This window comes from Camelus dromedarius, chromosome 12 (genome assembly GCF_036321535.1).
Source record: "Camelus dromedarius isolate mCamDro1 chromosome 12, mCamDro1.pat, whole genome shotgun sequence".
Classification (NCBI taxonomy): Eukaryota; Metazoa; Chordata; class Mammalia; order Artiodactyla; family Camelidae; genus Camelus; species Camelus dromedarius.
The window spans coordinates 34,609,354-34,632,100 of record NC_087447.1 but is presented as its reverse complement, the minus strand read 5'-3'; the positions used below and the strand labels follow the sequence as shown (position 1 = coordinate 34,632,100).

General features: G+C 46.3%; 1 protein-coding gene and 1 non-coding gene across 3 annotated transcripts in view; one reads left to right on the top strand and one right to left on the bottom strand.

Moving 5' to 3' along the window:
- Positions 1-22,747, top strand: part of NAV2 (neuron navigator 2) — a 690,497-nt gene that overhangs the window by 52,453 nt on the left and 615,297 nt on the right. The gene's annotated exons all lie outside the window — the stretch shown is intronic.
- TRNAA-GGC (transfer RNA alanine (anticodon GGC)) lies at positions 14,786-14,857 on the bottom strand. The gene has a single exon. It is a non-coding gene; the product is annotated as a tRNA-Ala (tRNA).

The window sequence follows — 22,747 nt, the reverse complement described above, 5'->3', positions numbered from 1 at the left end:
CCTTCACCCCTGAATGCTCCTGTAACAGACCTGAGTCTCGTTTCCTACCTGTCCCAGCCCGGGCACACAGATCCCAGCTTTACAGTTCCCCACAGAGTTTTGAGTTGGGAGAGTTTTGAGTTGACCGCAGGAAGGAATGGAGTGTCCTCAACTGCACAGTGGGTAAAAATACCCACCTCCTGGAGCTTTAGGAGCTGAGATGATGCACGTAAAGTCCCCAAAGCCCTGCCTGGTATTTTTTTCCCTAATAAATTCCACACAAGTGATAATGGTTATTTTGAATAACTGATCTCAGCAGCTTAGAGGGTGCAGGGGAGAGTCAATACTGCTCTGTTCCCTGACTGTCATTGGCACCCTTTGTCTGTGTAGGAGGTGCTGACTGCATCACTCGTGCCCCAGAAGCTCCATGATGCCTAGAGGGCTGGCTTCTGAAGAAACAAGCCTGAGAGATTGCACTGCTGGCTTCCCCATCTGTTGGCCAGTCTCTGTCCCTTTAAACACGGCTGGCTTTCCCATGCACCATGCTTCTGCCACCCTGGTGACCCTGTAAGGCTAGCCTTGCTTATGCTCTGACCTATCCTTCCCCTGAGCCCACTCTGTGCTCCACTCATTCCTCTGCTCTCCTATCCATGTACTTCCAAACCTGTGCCTCCATTCTCCGGCCTTCTGCAGGTCCTTCCCTAACTTACTAAAACCCAGTTTCCCTTCTGATGCTCAGTTCTGCCTATTCCCTTAATTCTGGCTAGACCCACAGTTTGGAGATTAAGAGGGACCCTGTTTGTCAAAGCTGTATGAAACTCCTTGTCCTGGGCAGCAGCCTGCTTGGGCCCCCTCTGATGCCTCTGCTCCTACCAGAGGAGGGGAACTTGGACCCTCTCCTTTACTCCCAGACAAGATCATAGTTGGTGGGTGAACAGCACTTTTGGAAACAGCCTCAGCCCCTGGCCAACAGCTTTCCTGAACCCCAAGTCACTGTTGCTGAAGTCACAACTGGAGGCTGGTTTCAGAGCACATCGATTTCTCCCAGGGCTTTAATAACCCCAAGCTTCAGTTTGCCTATTGGCTGTTTTGTAATGTATCAGCCTCATAAAACAGTCACTTTCTGTTAAAAGATCTTATTATTGCAAAAAGAGATGTTGAATCACACTTTCAAGGTTGCTGGTGAAATGTGATCTTTGAGACTCATTGGCCCTGGTCCAGGGGGTGGGGAAGTGGATATTAAAAAGATAAATTAGAAGTCAAAACACAGTTCTGTTTTCCCCTGTGTCTTAGGCTGTGTGTCTGTGATGAATTCTGCAAGGAAAAAAAAAATCACAACTCCCTTTCCCTGCGCCACATTCTCTGCCACCTTCAGAAGTCAGATTCCAACCTGGAGAGACAGTCGGCAGCTCTTTATTTCAGCCGTGACGTTACCAGAATGACAATTTCTCTGGGTAGTAGCATGGGCAGCTTCTTTCTCTCCTACAAGTCTCTGAAATTGGCTCTACCCCTCAGCCCTGGTATTTTTCAGTTCCATTCAGTTCAGCAGATCCTTGTGGATGGGCTTGCTCTGTGCTGGGTGCGGTGTATGTGGGCAGAGGACACAAAGGGATGTGACAAGGCTCCTGTCCTTGGAGACTACTAGCCTCTGGGTGGTGTGGGGCAGTGGGGCAGGGAGATGAACTGATGTGATCAGTGTGCTGCTGGAATGAGATGACAGACCTGTTCTCTCATAAGTCCTAAACTGCGAGTATTATCATCGACTCCATTTATGGTCAGGAAACTGAGGCTTAGAGAGGTTAACATACCCAGGACTGGTGGTGGAGGTGAGCTTGGCCTCCAGGTCTCACTGCTTGTGAGACTCCAAGTCTCATTGACTCCAAAGTCAGCTAGCCCTTTACCCTACATATGATACTGCCCCTCCCAGCACCCAGAACAGCCCCAGACCCAGTGGCCAGGAGATAGAGAAGCATCTTCCGTTTGTGCAGGCAACCCCCTTTAAACGCCATTTCCATTTTAAGAGAACATCCCATGCACGGGTCTCAGTAGCAGGTTAATGCTCTCACGTGACAGTTTCCTGTTCCAGATGTGGAAGACTACTTTGAGGCAGCACTCTGAAGTTAGCACAGTGCCTATTGCCCAAGGGGTGTGTTTGGAGAAAACTGGGGTAAGTGCTGGGGTGAATCCAATGGCAGCTGTGAATTCAGGTAAAGTCAGCATTCAGGAGGATGGGGAGGTGTCCCAAAGAACTGCCTTCTCCCATATCCCTACCCTATCCCCGCTTTCCTTTGTTTTCCTTCCCATTCATCTCGGCAGTGAACACAGATGCTGGCCACGTAGAGATGGTGCTTATGGCTTATGTGCTCTTTGCTGCACTGGTGTGGTTGGGCTTTCCTGTGGGCGGAATGGCAGAGCAAGGGGGAGAAGAGGTTATTCCTTCCCCCAGAAGCCATCGACTAAGTGTTCAAGCTCCCAGGGCTGTCTCTCATGGAGCATACGTGCCCCATAGACCTGCCATTGCAGCATTTTACCTCTTTGCAAAGATAGCTCTATGGATGAGGGCTCTGTGATAAAACTGGAGATCCCTCAGGGTAAACACCCAGCTCTTTGAAGACAACCTCCAGGGAAGATGCTAGAGCCTTCCTACTCCCTGCTACTGGAAAAGGCTCAGGATGGCTGGGACCGTGGGTGTGGCCTGTTAAGCATTTCTAAAGCTTGTAGGGCTACTTAGGACTGGGAGGTATCCTTGGTTAGTTTCCTGGGCCTCTGAGCATTTTCCTCTCTATATTCATTCATTGGGAAATGACTCATTGCACCTTTCATGTGTCCCAGGCACTGTTGATGCATTGGCAGACAAAAACAGACAAGTTCTGTCCTGACGTAGCCTATACTCTGGTAAGGAGAGGAGATAATAAAAAATAATGCAAATCAAATGAGTAAAACATGTAACATGTCAGATGGTTATAAGCGCAGGGAGCAAAAATAAAGTCAAGTCCAGAGAATAGAAATATGGCGACAGGGTGTTGATAGTATGTTGCACAGGCCAGGAAGGGAGGACCTCACCAATAGGTCCACATTTCAGCAGAGTCCTGAGGTGCGGGAGTGAGGCAGGAGAGTGTCTGGAGATAAGAAAACAGCAAATGCAAAGGCCATGCAATGAGAATGTGTCTGGTGCTTCTGAGGATGCGATGTGGCTGCAGTAGACGAAACGTCAGGGGAGAGAAGCAGGTGACCATAAGGACTTTCACTTTTACACTGAGAGAAATGAAAAGCCAGCAGGTGTTTCTGAGCAGAGGAAAGACAATATCCGGCTTACATTTTAAAGTATTCGCTCGCTCGGGGCTGGTTTGTGGATGATGGCTGGAAGAGGAGTGAAGGCAGGAGGAGGGGAGCAGACAGAAGGTGATGGCAATGGTCCCTGTGGGTGATGAGGGCGACTTGAACTGTGGCTGTAGCCACGGAGACGGAGAGAAGTGGGTCGATTCTGGATGCGTTGAATGTACAACAAACAATTTTTGCTGATGAATTAGTTCTGGATTGTGAGAGAAAGTGAAGGGTTAAGGAAGGCTTCTAAAGTGTTTGGCTTGAGACAGTGGAAAAAAATGGAGTTGTTATTTGATGAACTGGGGCAGGCAGTGAAAGAAGCAGGTGTGGGGAGAAGAAAATGTGGAGATCAGGTTCTGGACATATTAAGAGTAAGATGCTTTTTAGACCCCCAAGTGGAGGCGTTGAGTAGGCGGTTGGATCTGAGTCTGAGGTTCACAGGAGACATCCAGTCCTGATACATACATTTGGAAATCATCAGTGCGTGATTAAAGTGTTTAAAGTCATGACACTGGGAATAAGTGTAGATGGAAAAGAGATCTGAGGACGGATCTCTGGGGTACCCACTCCAACATTAGACATCAGGAAGATGAAGAGCATCAGTGAAGGAGAAGGAAGGAAGGAACCGCCAGTGTGGTGAGAACAGAAAAAGAGATGTGTCCCAGTGTGGTTGACTGGTTGATGTTAGAAAAATGTGGTTCCTTCCCGGTCTCTGCTGCTTCCATCCTCTTCAGGCCTTGACTTTGAGCTTCGCCTGCAGAGGTAGCAGCACTTTAAGACTATGTCACATCAGATTCAGAGGTTCAGAGTCCTGGTCCCATCAAATGTTCTGAGCGGGTTTCTAGGAGGATCCACTGGTCTTTGGCCAGGAGGAATTAGGGCTACATTTCAGCTGGCAAGCAGCCTTAGACAAGTCCTGTAGTTAAGATGGACAGAGTTTTCTCATGAATGGAAGGAAGGAGGAAGATTTTTTTAAATGTTGGATTGCAAAGCAAGACCATCTGGACATCTTTCAGTTTTCAGTCTGAATTGGAGGCCTGATCTTGGCATAAAGAGATGAACCTGGTGATGTTTCTGGGGAGTAATTATGGAACCACTTCTTCAGCAGCTGTTGGCTATTAGAAACGGAACTGCTGTGGCTTCAGAAGAAAATGTCAGGAGGAAGAGACCATTATTTTGCTGTAGATCAGGATGCAGCCTGGTGTCTTGGAAAGAACAAGAGACCTGAACTCGATTCAAATTGCAGATCTGCCCCTAGTTAGTTACCTGTCCAGCTGTAGGCCAGTTGCTGAAGAACTCTGGGTGTCAGTTTTTTCATCTGTAACAAGGGCATAATTTCTCCCTACTGGCAGAAACATTGTCAGGATTTAAAGTGCACCAGTACCTTGTTCGTCATAGGGCTTAAATAGGACTGGTTGGTTTTATTTGCTTTCCTCTAGGGAGGAAGAGACTAGACTACTTAGGGAGCTTAAATAGTATATATCGTGGGCATGTGTATGTGCCTCCAACCCTCTGGGAATAGACCTCTCCCACAAGGAACACCCCTTAATCCGTTTGGAGACGCAAAGCTGCTTATGTGCGAGCATATTTAAGAGCCCTGTGGTGTGAGACAGTCTGAGGGGAGAGGGAAGGCTGTGAGACCATCCTTGAGCTGGGCTGAACACAGATGGACAGAGTATGGAGGGTGACTACAAGAGACATAGCATCTCTGTTTAGTTCTGACTTGTCCAGAGGTGAGAGGATTAAATGAAAGTCTGGTTAATTTTAAACTCTTTCATTCATTCAATAGAAAATCATCAGCAACTACGCTAAAGAAAGTACCAAAGAAGCTCTTGGCTTCAAGCAATCCCAGTCCCACAGGGTGTGGATGTAACAGACATTCAGGATATGGAGTGCTGAGTTCTCTGATGGGGTGGGCAGAGACCTCTTAGAGTGGAGGCAAACCTTCGAAGCCAGGGTGTAATTCAGTAAGAGCTTTGGAGAATCTGATAGGCCGTGAGTCTTAAGGAATCACAAAGAAGAGGGAGATGAGTTATTTTCATCAAAGGCATGGAGATCTCGTCATGTTCCAGATGGAGCTTCCACTGAGGGGCTTTGCTTGCTCTGAAGGTTCTTTCTGGGTGATAAGGAAGGAATGTCCTGGCTTTCCTGTCTGTTCTGGCTGATATCTTCCTTCAGTCTCCTGGAGTCACACTGGTTCCTCTTACCATCCAGTTTGTATGTTATCCAGGCTGGTGCAGGATTTGAAGCCAGGTGGACTGGTTTTGAATCTCAGTATCACCTCTGGCTAACTGTGTGGCTGTAGGTAAGTCAGTTACCTTGCCTAAGTCTGTTTCCCCAAATGTAGAGTCAGGATGTGATTCCTAACTTTCAGGTCACTGGAGAATTAGGCTGTCACTAGCTTATATAGTGCTGTTGTGAGAGTTAGAATTAGGAAAGGGTAACCCTTTCTCAAGACATTTTACTGCCATCTTCCAGCCAGTTTATGAATGGTGCCCCCTAGGGTATGTAAGATGCACATTATCCATTGCATAAATGATGGCTGCTGCTGTTATAATCATTACTATCACCTTGTTGGAAAATAGCTCCAATTTGACCTTCTGATGAGTTAGTTGGATCAGCCTGAAGCCTGGTTTGTCAGATTTCATCAGAGAAGAGCAGCTCTCTTCTGACCAGCTAACATAATCGTGACAATAGACAGGGGTATGGCAGGAGCTGTGTGTTCTTATTAGACTTTCTTTAACATTCGGGGTCAAAAGCTGAAGGTCATCAAAATGTTGGCCATCTCTAAATTATTATGCTGCCAAAATAATTCCTACCACAGAGCAGACTGTCTCCAGCCATTGGAGATCAAAATAGAGCCTAATGGATTGCGGAAGCAATCAATGCTTCTAAAGACATTTGTGGGTTGTAGCCCATAAAATATTAATTCTTTCTGTTTGTCTTTAAGAATATATCTTATATGTTAATGCATTATTGAAAGGTGCTTATAATGTTAAGTGACTTAAGACCTGAGCATTGAATGGCCGAATCTCTTATTCTTTGTGATATCAATGTAATATATAAAGACAAAACCAAATCCCACTGACCATGCTGGTAGCCACGAGTCGACAGCCATGGAATCAAACTGTACCCTGTATGATGAAGTTGTTTTATTCATGTTTTGATGGGGAAATAAATAACTTATGTATGGCATTTCCCACCTAATAAAGTGTTTCACTGTTGGATTTACAGGACACATTTATGAAATTACAACTGTGCAGCTTAGCTTTATTTGGCCTTAATAGCATTAGGGCTGGGGAGGGTTGCGTCTGGGTCTTCAAGGTACAGAAGGATGCAGTTGAAGGAGGAGTGATCTCAAATCAAAGGGAGCAAGGGCCGTCAGGAAGACGGAGGGAGAGCAGTCTAAGACTGACTCAGAATTCACCTTCTGGGCAGAAAGTATCGTAGACATTTGGGTTCTTCTGAGAGTGGGCATGGTCTGTGCTATACAAAAGAACACAAGGTGTGTTTCTTGGTATATTTCATAGGACACTACATTCTAGAAGGAATGATTTAATACACTTTTTAAGGGGCCACAGACCACTCTGGAAATTTAAACTATGGTGCCACACTTAAGAAACATTGTCATTTTCACACACACAGAAAATTCTTCACATGATTTCTGAGGATCCTCCCTCCCCACCCCTGGACATAAGAATGTCGGACTCTGATCTAGTCCAGTAGTCTTTTTCACTCCAGAAAGCTGAAGCCCAGAGAGGTGGTGGCCTGCCCAGGGTCACACAGCTCCTGATACCTCATCCCAGTACCACCTCTCCCAGTGGCAGAAGGTACTAACTAGGCACGGAGGAGTGTAGACTCTGGAGCAAGACTGCTTTGGCTCATCACCTAGGTTTGCTACTTATTATTGGTTTGACCTTGAGCAAGTTATTTCTCTTTCTGTGCCTAAAATTTCCTCATGTATAAAATGAAGATGACAATAGCTCCCACTACACTGACTTGTGAATATTGAATGGACTGATCTCCTTAGAGCTTGGTGCTTGAAACACTGTAAGCACTTACTATTGGTTTCTATCATTGTGGGTCTAGATCAAAGTCCCCCACGATACGCTTTCATAGCTCATTGTATGTTTTCTTCTCAGGCTTCTTTTTCCTCCATCGTTATGCTCATAATATAGTTTATGTAACTTTGAAACTACCTTGGCTCTTTGCTTATTTGTCTTTGGTCTGTTGGAATGTAAATAGCTACTACTTCATCCTCAATACCTAGAACGGCTCCTGATGCATAGTAAGGCATCCGCAGGCATTTAATACATGAATGAATGAATGAATGAGTGGATGAGTGAATGGCCCTTGTTATTATAACTTGTCCGTGCGTACTCATGCAATGAAGTCGTATCTGTCTCCCTCCTGGACAGAAGCTCCACAAGAGCATCACTTACTGTGGTTACTCCATCCCTCCCTGCTGCGCCTGGTGCACTGTAGGTTCTTAATAAGCATATGTTAATTGAGTGTGTGAATGCTTATGTGGAGACAGGAGAGAGGAAGAGTAACAGAGGGAGCACAGAGAAAAAAAGAGCACAAGGATATTATTTAAGGTCCAACATTTATGCCATACCCCCATTCATTCATTACTAAGGCAACAAGGGTTGATGGTTTAAAGCCCAGACCCCAGAGCTGGCTTCAAACCCTGGTTCAGCCACTTACATTATGTGAATTTGGGGCAACTTAGCTAACCTCTCTGTGCCTCTGTTTCCCTCTCTGAAATATGGGGTTATATTAGCACCTACCTTATAGAGTTGATAAAAAGGTGGTGAGTTAATCTCTGCAAAGTGCTTAGAACAGTGACAGGCAAAGAGGAAATCCTCAACAGACACCAGCTCTAATGATCATTTATTTGCTAATTGCAGTGAACATTTACAGAGTATTTTCTATCTGCCAGGCCCTCGCTGGGTGCTTAAGATATAGTTGGTGCTTAAGAAAAAACAATACACTCCTCCCCTGGGGCACTCAGCGTCTCCTAGGGGCGATGGAGAAGCACGTCAACCATTCCATTTTGGTGTCATAGAAGGAACCGGCGTGGGGCACATAGCTGACACCCTTGCTAGGCCTGGGACCAAGGTGTGCGGGGACAAGGAAGTTCCCAAAGGAAGGAGCATTCAAGAAAAGCTGGGGTTGCCTAGTAGTACAAATGGGAGGAAGGGCATTCCACATGAAAGGATCCACATGTTCAAAGACAAAGGAGGCAGCAGCAGCAAGGTTGGAGGAATAGCAAACATCTGGATGTTCATCCACTTAATTCATTCTGTCTGTGTCCACTGAGCGCCAACAATGTATAGGCTCAGTGCTGTTCTGTGTACTGAGGGTAGTGCAGAGAACAAAGTGGACAAAGGCTGGCTGTCATGAAGCTTCTATTCTAGCGTGAGAGGGCAAACAGTAAATAGATATGGAGATCATGTGTCAGGTGGCCATAAACACTATGAGGGAAAAACAAAGTAAGGGATAGAGGATGTGTGGTTAGGGGAAGGAGTGTTATTTTAGATGGCGTGGTCAGGGAAGGCCTCTCTGACATTTGTACAGAGTCTGAAGGAAGTGAAGGTGGAAGCCATGGGGCTCTCTCTAAGGAGACATTGGTCCTGGTAGAGAATCAGTCATGTGCAAAGGCCCTGAGGTAGGAGCAGGTGGGACCTGTTTGAGAAAAAGCAAAGAGGCCAGTTTGAGGAGTAAGCAAGGGGAGAGTAGAAGGAGACCAGGCAAAGGGGTGGCCAGGTGCCTTTGGGCCTTGTGAAGACAAGGGTAGACCTTGAGCACTAGTGGGAGAGAAGACAGAGAGGTTGGGGGGCCCAATACTTAGGGCTGTGGCATAAACTCTGCCGAGTGATGGGGCTTTCTTTGTGGGAGCTGGGGAACCATGGAAGGATTTTAATCAAGAGTGATGCAGTCACATTGTGTTTGACAGTAATAACTCTAGGTTGAGCATAAGGGATGGAAGTCAAGCGAGGAGTTTAGGGGGTGACTCAGGTGAAGGAGGAGGGAGGCCTGAACTTAGCAAGAGGAACAGGGCTGATTGCTCTGTCCACATCTGTCTCCTTCACTGCCTCCAAGTTCGCCTCCTTTCATGGACCTTGCCAGTGCCTCACTTGGAATAAGCACCACCTCCTGAGTTGTGTAGTGGGCAGGAAAGACCAGCATTTCATTGCCTGAGCCCATAGTGAGCAGTATGGCCAGCAGTGAGAAAGGAACTTCCAGCTTTCTGTGGGTGCTTTTCCAGATACAATTTCTACAGCTCGAAGCCGAGGTTTGGAACACTGAGACATTCTTATATTGTATATTGCATTGCAAATCAGATTGTTTTTTAAAAAATTAATGGCATATAGTGCATTGCAAATCAGATTATTATTTTAAAAAATTAATGGCATCTGTCACTTAAAACATTTTAAATACATCTTTGTCTCCGCTCTGGGAAAACACGAACTCTTAGTTTTTATGCTAAATCAAGGGATCATAACTCAAGAACTCAGCAATTTTGCACTTTAAATATTTACTCTGTGGTTTATTTCCCTCCAATAAATTAATGATTAAATTTTAAACCCACACTCCTATTCACCAGGGACTCACAGAACAGAGGATAAAATGACTTTTTTCTTTCTCTTTTGAAATTTTAATTTGGAAATGCTGTCTGTCAGGTCTTCAAAAAACCCATCGCTGAGCATCTGCCTTCCCTCCCTGGTTACACAAGGCAGTGAGTGGATGAGAAGTGTGGACCAAGGACACCAGGCCAAAGCCCAGTGACTTGTCCATCCTAGATATCTTGTCCCTTGTCCCTGGAAGATAAGAGTTGGTATTGGCTGCCCTAGAAGAGCCCAGAATCCTGATGCCTCTGAACTTTCATGAGTAAGAAGAAAAATACTCATTGACGTGTATGCTGAAGGCTGCCGGTTTGAGACCACCAGGTCCCCTCAAACAAATAGAGAAGCAGATGTTTGGGAGGTGCCTGCCTGGATATTGATAGTTTTCCATCCAGATTCTGACATTGGCTTGACTCCCTCTCCTTCTTTCCCACCTGGGTCTCCGTCCCCGTCTCCGTGATGAACGATCCCTTCTTTTCTGTAGTGGTTGCTTCTGTTCTCCACTGAGTTCTTTCTGCAATCAAGGTTGCATTTCCCTCTATGTGAAGGAGTGATGTGAAGCCTATCAAAAGGTATGTTTGTCCTGAAAACCCCTCCGTCTACACACCGCCAGCAAATCACCCCTGACAACCCCCACTCACCGTGTACCTACAGGTGCTTGAAAACAGCTTGACACGGTGGAAAGAGCCATGGAAGAGACGCAGACAGGCCTAGGTTAGAAGTTTACTCTGCCACTTCCTACCTGTGGCATTGGATGTGCTATTAAATCTTCCCAAACCTCAGTCCCTTCATCAGTAAAGTGGGATTGGCAGTACTTGCTTTGTAATATCTGTGCACGTGCCCAGCATAGAGTAGGGGGGCATTGGGGAACAGTGACTGTTCTCATTTTCTCTGTTTTTATTAGGCCTTTGGGTGAAGGCATTGGGTCTCCAAAAAGAACCTTTTAACAATGCAAAAGCGTTATCTCGGAGGAACGCCGTAACTACCCTGGTATGGACTGCTTATTAGATAAACAAGACGGGGCCACTGGGACAGAGTAGGAGAGCATAGCCTTGGGGAATGGGTGGGATGTGCAATTTTATGCTGGGTGCAAAGAAACAAATCCCACGAAGTGTCTAGCGGGTTTGGCAGAGGTGGAGCACATTTTGCCAACTTTGATGGTCAGCCCAAGCTGGCTTGGCTTCTATGTTCTTGCTACGCAGCTAGGGGAAGCTTGGGCCACCTGGCAGCCTGCTGGGCTTGGGGGAGTGCACTATTTAGACTCATCAGATTTGAATCTGAGCATGGCCACCCACTAGCTGGGTGAGCTGGGACAGGTGACTCTATTTTTTTGATCCTCAGTTCCCTCATCTGCTAAACGAAGGGCCTGTCTAACAGGGTGCGGGAAGATTCGATGGTACAAATGGGGGAAAGCACCATTTTCTCCAAGAGGAAAAGGGAAGACAGATATAGGAGACCACTTGCCTAAAGTCACAGAGTAGACAGAACCAAGACCACAGGTCTCTCTTCTCCAGATGGGCCTGCTCAGGTGCCTCCTAATACTTCTCCAGGTGTCCCCGAGGACTAGCCATTCCCTTGGGATGGGCTCATGGCATTGGAGGTCTCCTCCTATTTCCCCTGCCCAAACCTCTTCTTCTTTTTGTTTTTTTTTCGCAATTACCCTAATTTTTCTCTTGAAATCTCTACTGTCACCCCCTGCCTTGTAGAGGCTCCGGGCCTCACTGCCTGATCACCTGTAGCCGAGAGGGCCTGATTTGTTCTGATTTGTTCCTGGCCTTCAAAACACACCCATGAGAGGAGCAGCGTGTACTCACGACAGTTTCAGGAAATTCCTTGGACTCACCTCTTTCCCCATCTGCTTCTGATTCTCTGGCCCCCTCTCATCTCTCTGGCCCCAAACTTCTGCTTCGTACACCAAATTTTATATCTTTTTCTGCTCCTTGTTTTGGGGTAACTTCCAAGCTCTTGCGTAGGGATTTTGTTTCTGATGTCTTGTATGGTTTTCAACTTAACTGTTAACTCATTTGATCTCTGTCTCCCCGTGCCAGGTGGAGGCTCATTTGGATGGGGGCGGTGGAGGAGACCGGTGTCCTGACCTTTCCTTGACAGTGTATGTGGCCCACTTAGGACTGCTGCCTCCTGCCAGTGTGCAGGTTCTTTCTCTGCATATTTACTCATTCATTTTATCGACAGTTTCTAGCATCTACTCTGTGCCGAGCATGCTGCAGGGTACTGGAGATACCACATCCAAGGTAGACCCTGCCCCAGCAGAGCGGATGATCTAGAGACAAGTAACGAGGCATCAGCAATACAGCTGAACAGGGCTGTGTTGTGGGAGGCTGACGAGGAACATTAAGTCCCAATTTAATGGTGGTCAGGGAAGACTTTCTGGAGGAAGCCAATCTCAGCTGAGACATAAAGGGTGACTAGGAGTTAGCCAGTTAAAACAGTGGAGAAAGAGTGTTGCCGGGTAGAGGATGCAAAGGCCTGTGGGCATCTGAATGAATGAAGGATGGCAGGAGCGTGGAATAGGATGGAAGAATCGGAGGAGAGGTATAAGAAGGGTCCAGAACATGGAAGGGTTTGAAGGCATGCCAGGGAGTTCAGGCTTTCTCCTGTGGACAACAGGGAGCCACAGGATGGTTGTAAACATCAAATCTGCATTCTGGAGAGATCCCTGTGCTGCCGTGTGGAGGACGGAGTCGGCCGCCAAGACTGTGGTGGTGATGGATGACTTCAGCCCTTGGAACTTGTGCTCTTTAGAGAACGCCCCACCCACAGCCCCCATGCTCTCCCCCTTCCAACTTGTCACTTGAAAACAAAATCTCCAGCCTTCTTTCCCTTCTGCACTTGGTGTTTACTGTGTCCCGGGCTTTGTCCAATCAGCACCGGCTGGCTGAGCGCCTCTCTCGTTCCGGCTGGGGCCTGATAATGCATGTCGTCCTTTGTTTCACTGTGCAAATATGTGTCTGCGATGTGGTTAGGGCTGATAAGTAAAGAAAATTGTGTAGCTTAACAACAGACATTTCATGACCTCAGGAGTCCCCTAAGATGCATGCTCCCAGCACATTGTCGGCAAGCCCATTTATCACAGCGCTGACCTGGGACTTTGTGCACATTTCCCTATGAAAACAGCCCAGCGCCATCAGTTCCCATCTGCCCCGACGCCACCATAATGAAGCGAGCTTTAACTAACTCTGGTACCCACTGAGCAGTCCCATCACAAATGGCTTTTGGGATGCAGACACCTGCACGTGGAATGCATCATCTTCCTGATGGTGGATTTGTGTGGAAATCCAATACACCCTTGAAGCTTTATTTATTTTTGGCTTAGGTAGTTGGATAGCATTAATTATTTATATTCCATGTTGCAAGCGGGCAGGGAAAGGGCAGAAAAGGGGAAGATTGGGAGAGGGACAGCCAACCAATTGAGGTCATGGCCAGCAGCTAAAATATTCTGGACCTTGATTAAGCATGGGTGATTGTGTGTAGTCACCTCAAATAAATTTTGCTAGAAATTTGGTCTGTGGCTTCACAGAAACTGCTTGGTGATTTCTTTAGGCAAAATGACAATTTATCAGTGTTTGGGAAGTGCCTTGGCAGTCTAGTTCCTGCTACCCCCCAACTCATTACACTCCATAGTTGTGACTTTTTAAAATTTTATTTTTCAGTTTTTAAAAATTGAAGTATAGTTGATTTACAATGTTGTGTTGTGACTTTAGAGCAAACTGCAAACTTTTACTAGGCACATACCACGTGCCAGGCTCAGTGCTGAAGTTCACTTACAAATGTGACATTCATCTGAACTTCAAGACCACCCCATGACTTATCTGTTTAATTATTATCCCTGTTTTACAGAGGAGGAAACTGAGGCTAAAGAGATGATCTTGCCCAAGGTCACAGCTAGTGAATGACAGAGCTACGATTTGAACTTGGGCCTGGCTGACTCAGATTCTGCAGCCTCTTTTTTTTTTCTGAGGATATGAATACTTTAAACTGAAGACAGGCACCCTCCTCCCCTCCCCGCCCCCAGAGCCTGCGAGCCCCACTGGGATTTTAAGCAGCCTGGTGAGATCAGGACGGGGGAGTAGATAGCCCTCTCTTTTATACTTGGCTTTCTTTATGGGTTGTGGAGCTAAAGGTTACTCTGTTAATTAAATGGGGAGAAAAGGGGGCTGTTGGAGGATCAGTGGCAAAGTGACTCCAATTAAACCTTTAATGAGTATATTATGCCATGTAAATCACACGCCTTTTTTCCCCCTTTGGGAACACCAGCTTCCCTCGGTGAGCAAATCATTGGCCTGTCCTGTGTCAGCTGAGGCCTCTGGGAATCTGGAAGGACGGTGGGTTTATTCTGCAAGTGCAAGAGCTGAATGATACTTGGGGTTTAAAAAAGAGAGAGTGAAAAAGAATCCCCTCTTCAATCACTAGTGTTTGACTAAATGTGACTTCCAGATTTAACAAAGCATGGAGACTAATTGAGGCATTACTTCTTCTGATCCTTCATTAACAGATCCTGATTTTCTTTGAAACTTCAGATCAGTCCCACTTACCCCTAAGCTCTCAGCCTTGTTCTTGGGTGGTGGGTGGGATCTTGAAGCTCTCCCCAGTCCTCTCATCACTTAGGTAAATAGGCCTGGGCTGCCTGGGGAAGCCCTGGCAAGGTTGAAAGGAGAAGTGATTTGGTACTAGAGTCTCCTCTCTAAATGGAATGGTGGAGGCCATGAGCCATATGAGTCTGAGACTCTGTTCTGTGTGATCTTTCATTCATTCATTCAGCAAATCTTCATAAAGCTCCTACGATGTTCCAGGCTCATGCTCCAAGATTTACCTCTTTTTTTTCTTTCCCTTAGTGGAGGCACTGGGGCTTGAACCCAGGGCCTCGTGGATGCCAAGCACATGCTCTACCACTGAGCTATACTTCCCATTCCCCAAGATTTATCTTGGCTATTTTATTTAGTTTTCTCAAAAACCCTTGGAGGTGGGCTTTATTATTATACTCCCATTCTAAAGATGAAGAAACTGAGACTCAGCAAGGGTAGTTACTTACTCAAGGTCAGCACATTACTGTTGCAGAGCTGGGATGTGAACCCAAGTCTAGTTGACTGGATCTTATTCAACCCTAGTTGGAGGGAAATGTTTAAGTGTTCTAGGCTGGGCCAGGGCTCAGGATTCAGTGGGGAGGGGTGGGAATCTCTTTTGGAGGCTACCCAGGGGCTCTGGGCACAGGAGATTGGACCCCACAGAGAGAGCCCAGGACCACAGACCTCTGAGCCCCAGTATCCTCTGTGGGGCTGCTTCCCTACCTCCCCACCCAACTCCTGCCTGGCTTTGGAGGGTACAGACAGAAGAGGGACCTTCCTGAGTGCTGGGACCCTCCCAAGAGCCCTGCAATGGTCAGGGGCAGCCTTGGCTGCATTATAAAGGTAGCACACTTTTTGTTTCAGATAACTTGTCTCCTCATCTGGGCCCTTTCCTTCTTTTATCCACTCATATGGAACCTCATTCTGACTCTGCTCTTTTCCATCTAATCCCTGCGTGATTTATGTTTTCAACACACACTTAAATAGTGCTAAGTGTGCTGGGTCCTATTCTCGGTGCTTTATATACGCTAATTCGTTTAATCTCCATTACAACTCTACTAAGTAGATATTATTATCCCTATCTTACTAATAAGGAAACCAAGGCAGGGAGAGGTTACTTACCCAAGGCCACATAGTTAGGATGTGGCTCAGCTGGGATTTAAACCCAGAGGATTTGGCTCCAGCATCTGTTTTCCTGTATTCCCCCACCTTGCGCTAATGTTTCTGATAACTCCCCAATGGGAGATTCCATTTCAAAGAAGAAGAAGAAAACGCTTTCAGACGTAAATGATGATGGTGTAATGGATGGACCGCCTGTAGTGGGGCTGATGTTTGCGGGGGGTGTTCTGTGTGTCACTCATCATATCATAACCCAGATGGGGCAAGGAGGCCAGACCTCACTTAGGGCCAGGCTTCCTTAACACTAAAAGGGCTCTTTCCTTTAATTAATCATTAAACAGACATTTCCTGAGCACCTAGTACATACTGGGCCCTGTGCTGTGGGGATGAGGGCTAAAACGAAGAAATCTCTTTGCTTAGGAATATCATAACAGAGTGTACAGGGGACAGGGAACAGGACAGTGTGTGGTGAGGGTTGGCGTGGAAGGTCAGTAGAGTTTGCGGATAAGGGAACAGGCTTTGGCTTCCTTCTTACCTGGGTTCAGTCTGACTCTGCTGTGTACCTGCTGAGCCTCAGTTTCCTCACCTGTAAAGCGGAATGACTATATTATTATGTAGCTCTCAGTTCTTTTTTCTCTTCTTTTTTAAAAAATCTATTCATTTATTTTTGGTTTTTTTCTGGAGGGGAGAGATAATTAAGTTATTTATTGTTTATTTTTAATGGAGGTACTGGGGATTAAACCCAGGACCTCGTGCGTGCTAAGCATATGCTCTGCCTCTAAGCTATACCCTCCACCCACCTAGTTCTTTTTTCAACCTGGACCAGCTCTCAGTAAATGAGAGTGAAAGTGATTATGTCACCGCCGACAGATGAACACTGATGGAACTGTATGATTTACACAGACCCAGGCAGAGGCAGTGGAAGGCCAGATTTCTAGGCAAGTGTTAATATTCTTAGGTGGCATGGCAAAAAGTAAGAAGAGGTTCCTTGGCACTGGCAAACTCCATTCAATAGTTGTCTCCGGCAGCCAGGAATGTCCTGTTGGCTAGTCATTAATTGTCCCTACATTGTTGAAGTGAATGCCACCGTCCAAAGAGGGACCTGGCTGTGCTTCTTGTCACCCACAATATTCAGAGTGCTAGCTCAATCATTTTTGAGAGCTGTTGGGTCTTTTGCACCAAATTGCTCTTTAGAAATACGGGTCTGCTGTCATTTGACCAGTTGCCCATTATTGCCTGGCTGACCTCTATTCTTCGCCCCAGACCCAGGGTCGATGTCTCCTCTATGGAGAAGGCTTCCCTGCCTGGCTTGAGCAGTGAGTTGTGCACAGCACACGGTCTCGACAGCTCTGCTGCAGTGCTATGATTGTTGGACTGCATGTGTAATGCTAATAAGCCTAGGGAAACACACAATCTAGTTTGGGAACGTTAGTGTATCCAAGGATTAACAATCAAAATTAAAATTTTAAAGTAATTACATTCAAATTAAAGAGTTACTAAAATCCATTACTCACGTGTCCTGGAGACGCCAAAGATGCTCATCCTCATCTACTACAGTCCTTGGCAAAACTCCCTTCTCTCTCCTCTCCAGTTCTCTTACACCCCACAGTTCCTCTCCACCCGTCTCACTGCCCCAAACCCCACATCTCACTACACACAGTGTGCAGTGGTTTTCTGTCTCTTTCTTTCCTTCATATTTTCTCCTTTCCTTTCACATGTCTGTGGACTTAGTCCCTTTCCTAGCAAGTGACAATCTTTTCTCTTTAAGAGAAGGAAGGGAAAATTAAGATGCCAATGCAAGATTTCCTTGCAGGTGGAGGCAAATATAAACACTGAAATACTTTAAAAAGTCATCACATTTTTGTCGCATCACTCATAGTCTTCCCTCCTCTGGCTTGTGAGACCCTCTAGACTGAGTAGGGACTGAGAGATGCATCCCTGTAGCCACTGTTCCCAGAGGTAATGGGGGAGGAAGAAGGGCAGGCAGGCATAAATATTTATCTGTTTCTGAGTCTCTCTTCTCAAGGCTCTGCTTGAGTTCCAGGATCAATTTCTTTTTTGGCGGTGAAGGGACTTAAGGACACGTGTACGGAGCAACTTGACATCCAATCCTCCTTCAGCTAGCATGAAATACAGGGGGACCCATGTTGGTGGTGCCAGGGGGGCATTCCCATGCCTACCAAGGAAGAGAGGCAGCAGTGAGATCACGGAGGGTCTTGCAGGTCATCAGAGGGGCTCGGAGCGTTTCTCTAAGCGCCAATCAGAGCCATTGGAGAGTAGGAGGCAGCGGGGAGATGTGATCAGATTCACATCTATTAGGTGGCTGGACGGTAACAGTAGAGACAGGGAGACCAGTTAGGAGGCTGTTGTGGGAGTCCAGGTAGGAGGATGTCAGTGGGCTGGCGTCACATGGTGGCAGTAAGGAGTGAGAGCAGGGGATGGATTCCAAAGATAGACAGTTTGTTCTGCTTGGTGCTTAATGGTGTTTGGGAGGTAAGGGAGGGGGAGAAGGTAAGGGTACCCACCCAGCCACTGAGTGCACATAATAGGAGCTCAGAGAGTGTTTATGGACCTGAATGCATCTGATGGCAGACACATACCTTGAATGCTGGGAGCTGAGCTCTTGAAGTTTGGGCGTCAGTATTACTGGGGCTAGGAGTTGCTGGAACTGTGTTGGAGTTTGAAGCACCTTCCTTTTCTTTTGTGGCTCCTGCCTGCAAGCTGCCCACCTTCTCTACACTATATTCTGCTCATCTTTGTTGTTGAAATGCTGACTGACAATTATTTGCTTTTTATAAACCATGCTATCTTTAGAGAAAAAGCAGTGCAGGTGAGCCTCTTCAAAAACACTGTAGAATTCCATCATGAGCAATTAGAAAACATGGAACATGTCTGATATGGAAGGATCTCATGGGAAAGATTCTCCAGGGAATGTGGGCAGAACTTGTTCCCCAGCTGTTTGCCCATCAGCACAGCTGAGAAAGGAAGCAGCTCCTTCCTTTCTGCACCTTGGTTGTTATGTGGAAGGGAACATCATGGGCAAAGCTTCAAGACCTGGATCTTAATCCCATGAGAAGAAATAGGGAATGATAGAAATGAACATTCCAGATTCTTTTTCAGAATTCTCAGGGATTAATAGTTCATTCATCAAATATATCTCAGCAATACTTTGTACCAGGCTTAGCAATAGATGATCTGGGAACGGCAGAGGTGAGATAAGGTCCTTGCCTTCTAGTAGCTAAGAATATAGAGAGGTGTGTATAGGATGAGACCCTTGCCTAGATGGAGAGTTTCTTCAGAGCAGGGATTGTTTCTGATTCATTTCTGTAGCCCCAGAAGCTGGTATGGGGACTGACAGAGTAGGTGTTCAATAAATGCTTGGTGAATAAGGGGATGGGAGGATGGTTGAGTGGATGGACAGATAGATGTCTTATTGGTTGGATGCATGGATGATGGATGGTTGGAGGCTCTTTAGTTGCAGGAAATCCTGAAAAATAAACTGTGTTTGTAGAGCACATTTTGTCATTTCAATGACCAAGCTGTAACCTCTATTCACTCTTAGTCTTGCTGAGTCTTTGTCGTCTCCAGCAGCTGAATATTCACAAAGATTATGCTTCATTTGGCATTTGAGTCACCAGATAAGCTTGGCTCAGTTTCCTTTTAGGATTGAGCATCCTCCACTTGTTTACATGCCTAGTGAGTAAACTCCTCTTACACTTGGAAACAAATCTGTCCACCATATTTAAACCAGAAGAAACATCAGAGATCATGTTGTTAAACACTTTCTTCTTAGAAATGAGAAGTAAGTTAGTAAGAGTCAATATAAGCTCAGCAAAAGGACATTGGACTGGAATCAGAAGATGACAGGCTGAATTTTATCCCTGGTCCTCACTTGGCAAATTATATACGCTCTCGAGAATAATCCCTCCCTTGTCTGCCTCCATCACTTTGTTGTGAGGGTCAGAAGAATGCGCAAGGGCTTAAGGAGGGGGTTGGTAAAGACCAGCAGCATTTCCTTCCTAATGGCTTCAAGTTAAGTACTTGGAGAGCAAACATTAGGGCTAAGTCTTCTGAGTCAGGGTCTAGGCACTGTCTTCTATACCACATTTCTTCTTAGAAATGACATCAACCTATGGGCTTGTTCAATTTGCATAAAACCAAAATATAGGTGATTGATAAATCCACCAGAATGGCTGAAATTAAAAAGATAAAAAATGTCAAGAGCTGGCAAGGATGTGGAACAATTAAATTCTCACACACTGCTGGTGGGAATAGAAATTGGTGCAAACACTTTGAAAAACTGTCAGTATCCACTGAATCTGGATGTATACATTTACTGTGACTGAGCTCTTTCATTCCTAGGTATAGATCCAAGAGAAATGAAGACAAAAATCGTGTCCTGGAATGGTCATAGCAACATTATTCATAACAGCCCCAAACTGAGTCCTGCCCATATACCGATTAATAGTAGAACGAATAAATTATACAATGGACTGTTATACACCAATGAGAAAGAACAAACTAAAGCTACCTATAATAACATGAATGAATCTTACACATGTAATGCTGCTTAAAGAAGCCAGACACAAGACTACATTGGTATGATTCCACTTATGTAAGGTTCACAATAGGCAGAACCAATCTGATACTAGGAACCAGGATAGCGTTCACCGTTGGGGCAAGGTAGTGACTAGAAGGGAGCATGAGAGGGCTTCCAGGTTGAGGCTGATATTTTATTTTTTTATCTGGGTGCTGATTACATAGGTATGTTCAGTTATTGAAGGTTCACTGAGCTGTGCACATGTAATTTGTGCATTTTTCTGTATTATGCTGTGCTTCAAGGAGAAGCTAAGCTGACAAGCAGAACAAAACAAAGCTTAAGGGTGATCTCCACTGTGTGTGGCAGGATGCTTGGTGGGGCTGGCTCCCACCGCCCCTCATAATTAGACCCCTGAGGATGCTGCTGCCCCAAGGGCATCGACCAGCTGCTCTCCCCAGTCTCACATCACGGGAAGCCAGGACTTGGGTTTGATGTGTGGCTGCTGGTGGAAGGGGTTACTACCCAGTGGGACCCTGTCCCTTTCCTGCTCTCTGCCCCTTCATGCTCACCGGTCTTCTGCCCCAGGCACTCCAGCCCTCTCTGGCTGCATCCCAGCTGGAAACCGTGCTCACGTTCTCACTGATCAACTTCTGCCTCCTTGCCAGTTTCTCATCACACAGCTGCCTCCGTGCTAGCCTGGCATCCATCGTGGAGGACCAGACCACATGACTGGAGATGACACAGGTCCGATCACACACACACACACATACACACACCCAGACACACCCATGCAGGGGGATGGGGCAGAGACTCACAAAGCAAGAGCTGAGTAGAGGCTTTGAGATCACTGAGTCCCCTAAGTAAGGTTTATTTGCCTCTGATGGGATGCTCCTAGGAGTCACTTGGATGAACAGTTTGTAACTTAACTATCAATGTATTTTGTTGTGGATCAGGAAATAATATAATCAGTGCATTAAATCCTTGATTTCATGTATATCATTGTTTAGAATAAGTTGACTTTTATAAAACTAGTGGATTTTAAGACAAACATTAAACATTAGTATATATGATATAAGGATATGGCAAAAATCATGGACGTGGAAGTCTGGGAAGCACTAATCCCTCAGTTCACAGTGGGGAAACTGAGGCCTGGGATGGGGGGAGGAGCAACATGATGATCCTGACTCCTAACATTGATACGGCACTTGAGAGCCCAGTAAGTGCCTTAAGAGAGAGGTTTTCTTACTAAGAGGTAGATTTGCCCCAGCATGGGAGGTTGAGATAATGACTGTTATCCGTTACCAAGAATGAAGGAGCTGGGTCCCTGACAGGGCGATGGTGGGAACATAGGCTTCAAGATCAACTTGGAGTCACATCTCAATTCTCATTTTCTTGCTGTGTGACACCGTACATGTCATTTAACTTCTCTGAGCTGCAGTTTCCTCATCTGTAATGAAAAAACATATAGCTGTATCACAGGGTTATTAGAAGGCTTAAAAGAGATGGTCGAGCCCCAGGCCCATAGTTGGTTGGTCTCTGTCCCTAAAGAGGGGAGGGGACTCGCATAAGGTAAGGTACAGAGGTAGAGCCAGACCTGGAACACAGGGCTCTTTGCTCCCAGTCCTGTTATCTTTCCTCTAAGGAGCCATCCCTCCTCATCCTGGTTTGGCAGGTTCTTGCTCCAGTGCCAGCTGGGAAAAGAGCACATCCTGGTTTACCCCGATCTCTGCTGGGCTGCCCCAACTTCCCATGGCGAGAGCATCAGTGATTTAAAGAGGCTTTGGTGAGTGAGCCTGGGCGTTGGTGAGCTGGGTCTGACCAGCCGAATGGCCCAATGCCCTGGAGAGCAGTTAGGCCCACTGCCTCAGGAAGCAACAACCCAGTGATGCCAACCCCAACAGAGGGTAGCCACCTGCGCAGGGTGCTGGGATAGGCATGCCCTGGAGACCCTTATTCCCATTCAACGGAACCCATCCATATGGCCCTTCTGGGCTTAAGTGTAACGGAGAGGCCTGCCCCTTGGTGTTTTATACACTGGCTGCTGAAAACTGCAGGTTCGGAGACCAGCCAGGTCCCCAGGGCAGCAATTATGCAGGAGATTAAATAGGAGAGATCTGGCCTCGTAGGAATTACCCAGGTAGTTACAGTGTTTACAAACATCTTCCCTCCTCACTCCTTTTCTCTCTCTTTCTCTTTCCCTTTTTTCTTCTGCCTGCTCTTTTTTTTCTTTCTTCTGCCCTCCTGCCATTCACTGATTGATTTATTCAAGAGGCACAGGAGCACATCAGGGACTTGGAGGCAGCGAGGCCCAGGTGTGAGTCCTGACCCTCCCTTTTAAGATCAGGTGGAGCCATTTGAAATGGCCATTGTGGCCAGTCTAAAACAGTCGAGGACTGTGGGCGAGATACTTAAGCCTTCTGAGAGTCAGTTCCCACATCTGCAATGTCCCTTCTTTCACAAGGTCGTCACGCTTACATTATAATGCATGTGGGTGTTTAGCTTGGTGCCTGACACAGAATAAATACTCGTTTGTGTTTTTTTAAAGGTAATTTCACATGTAGCCTCCACAAAGG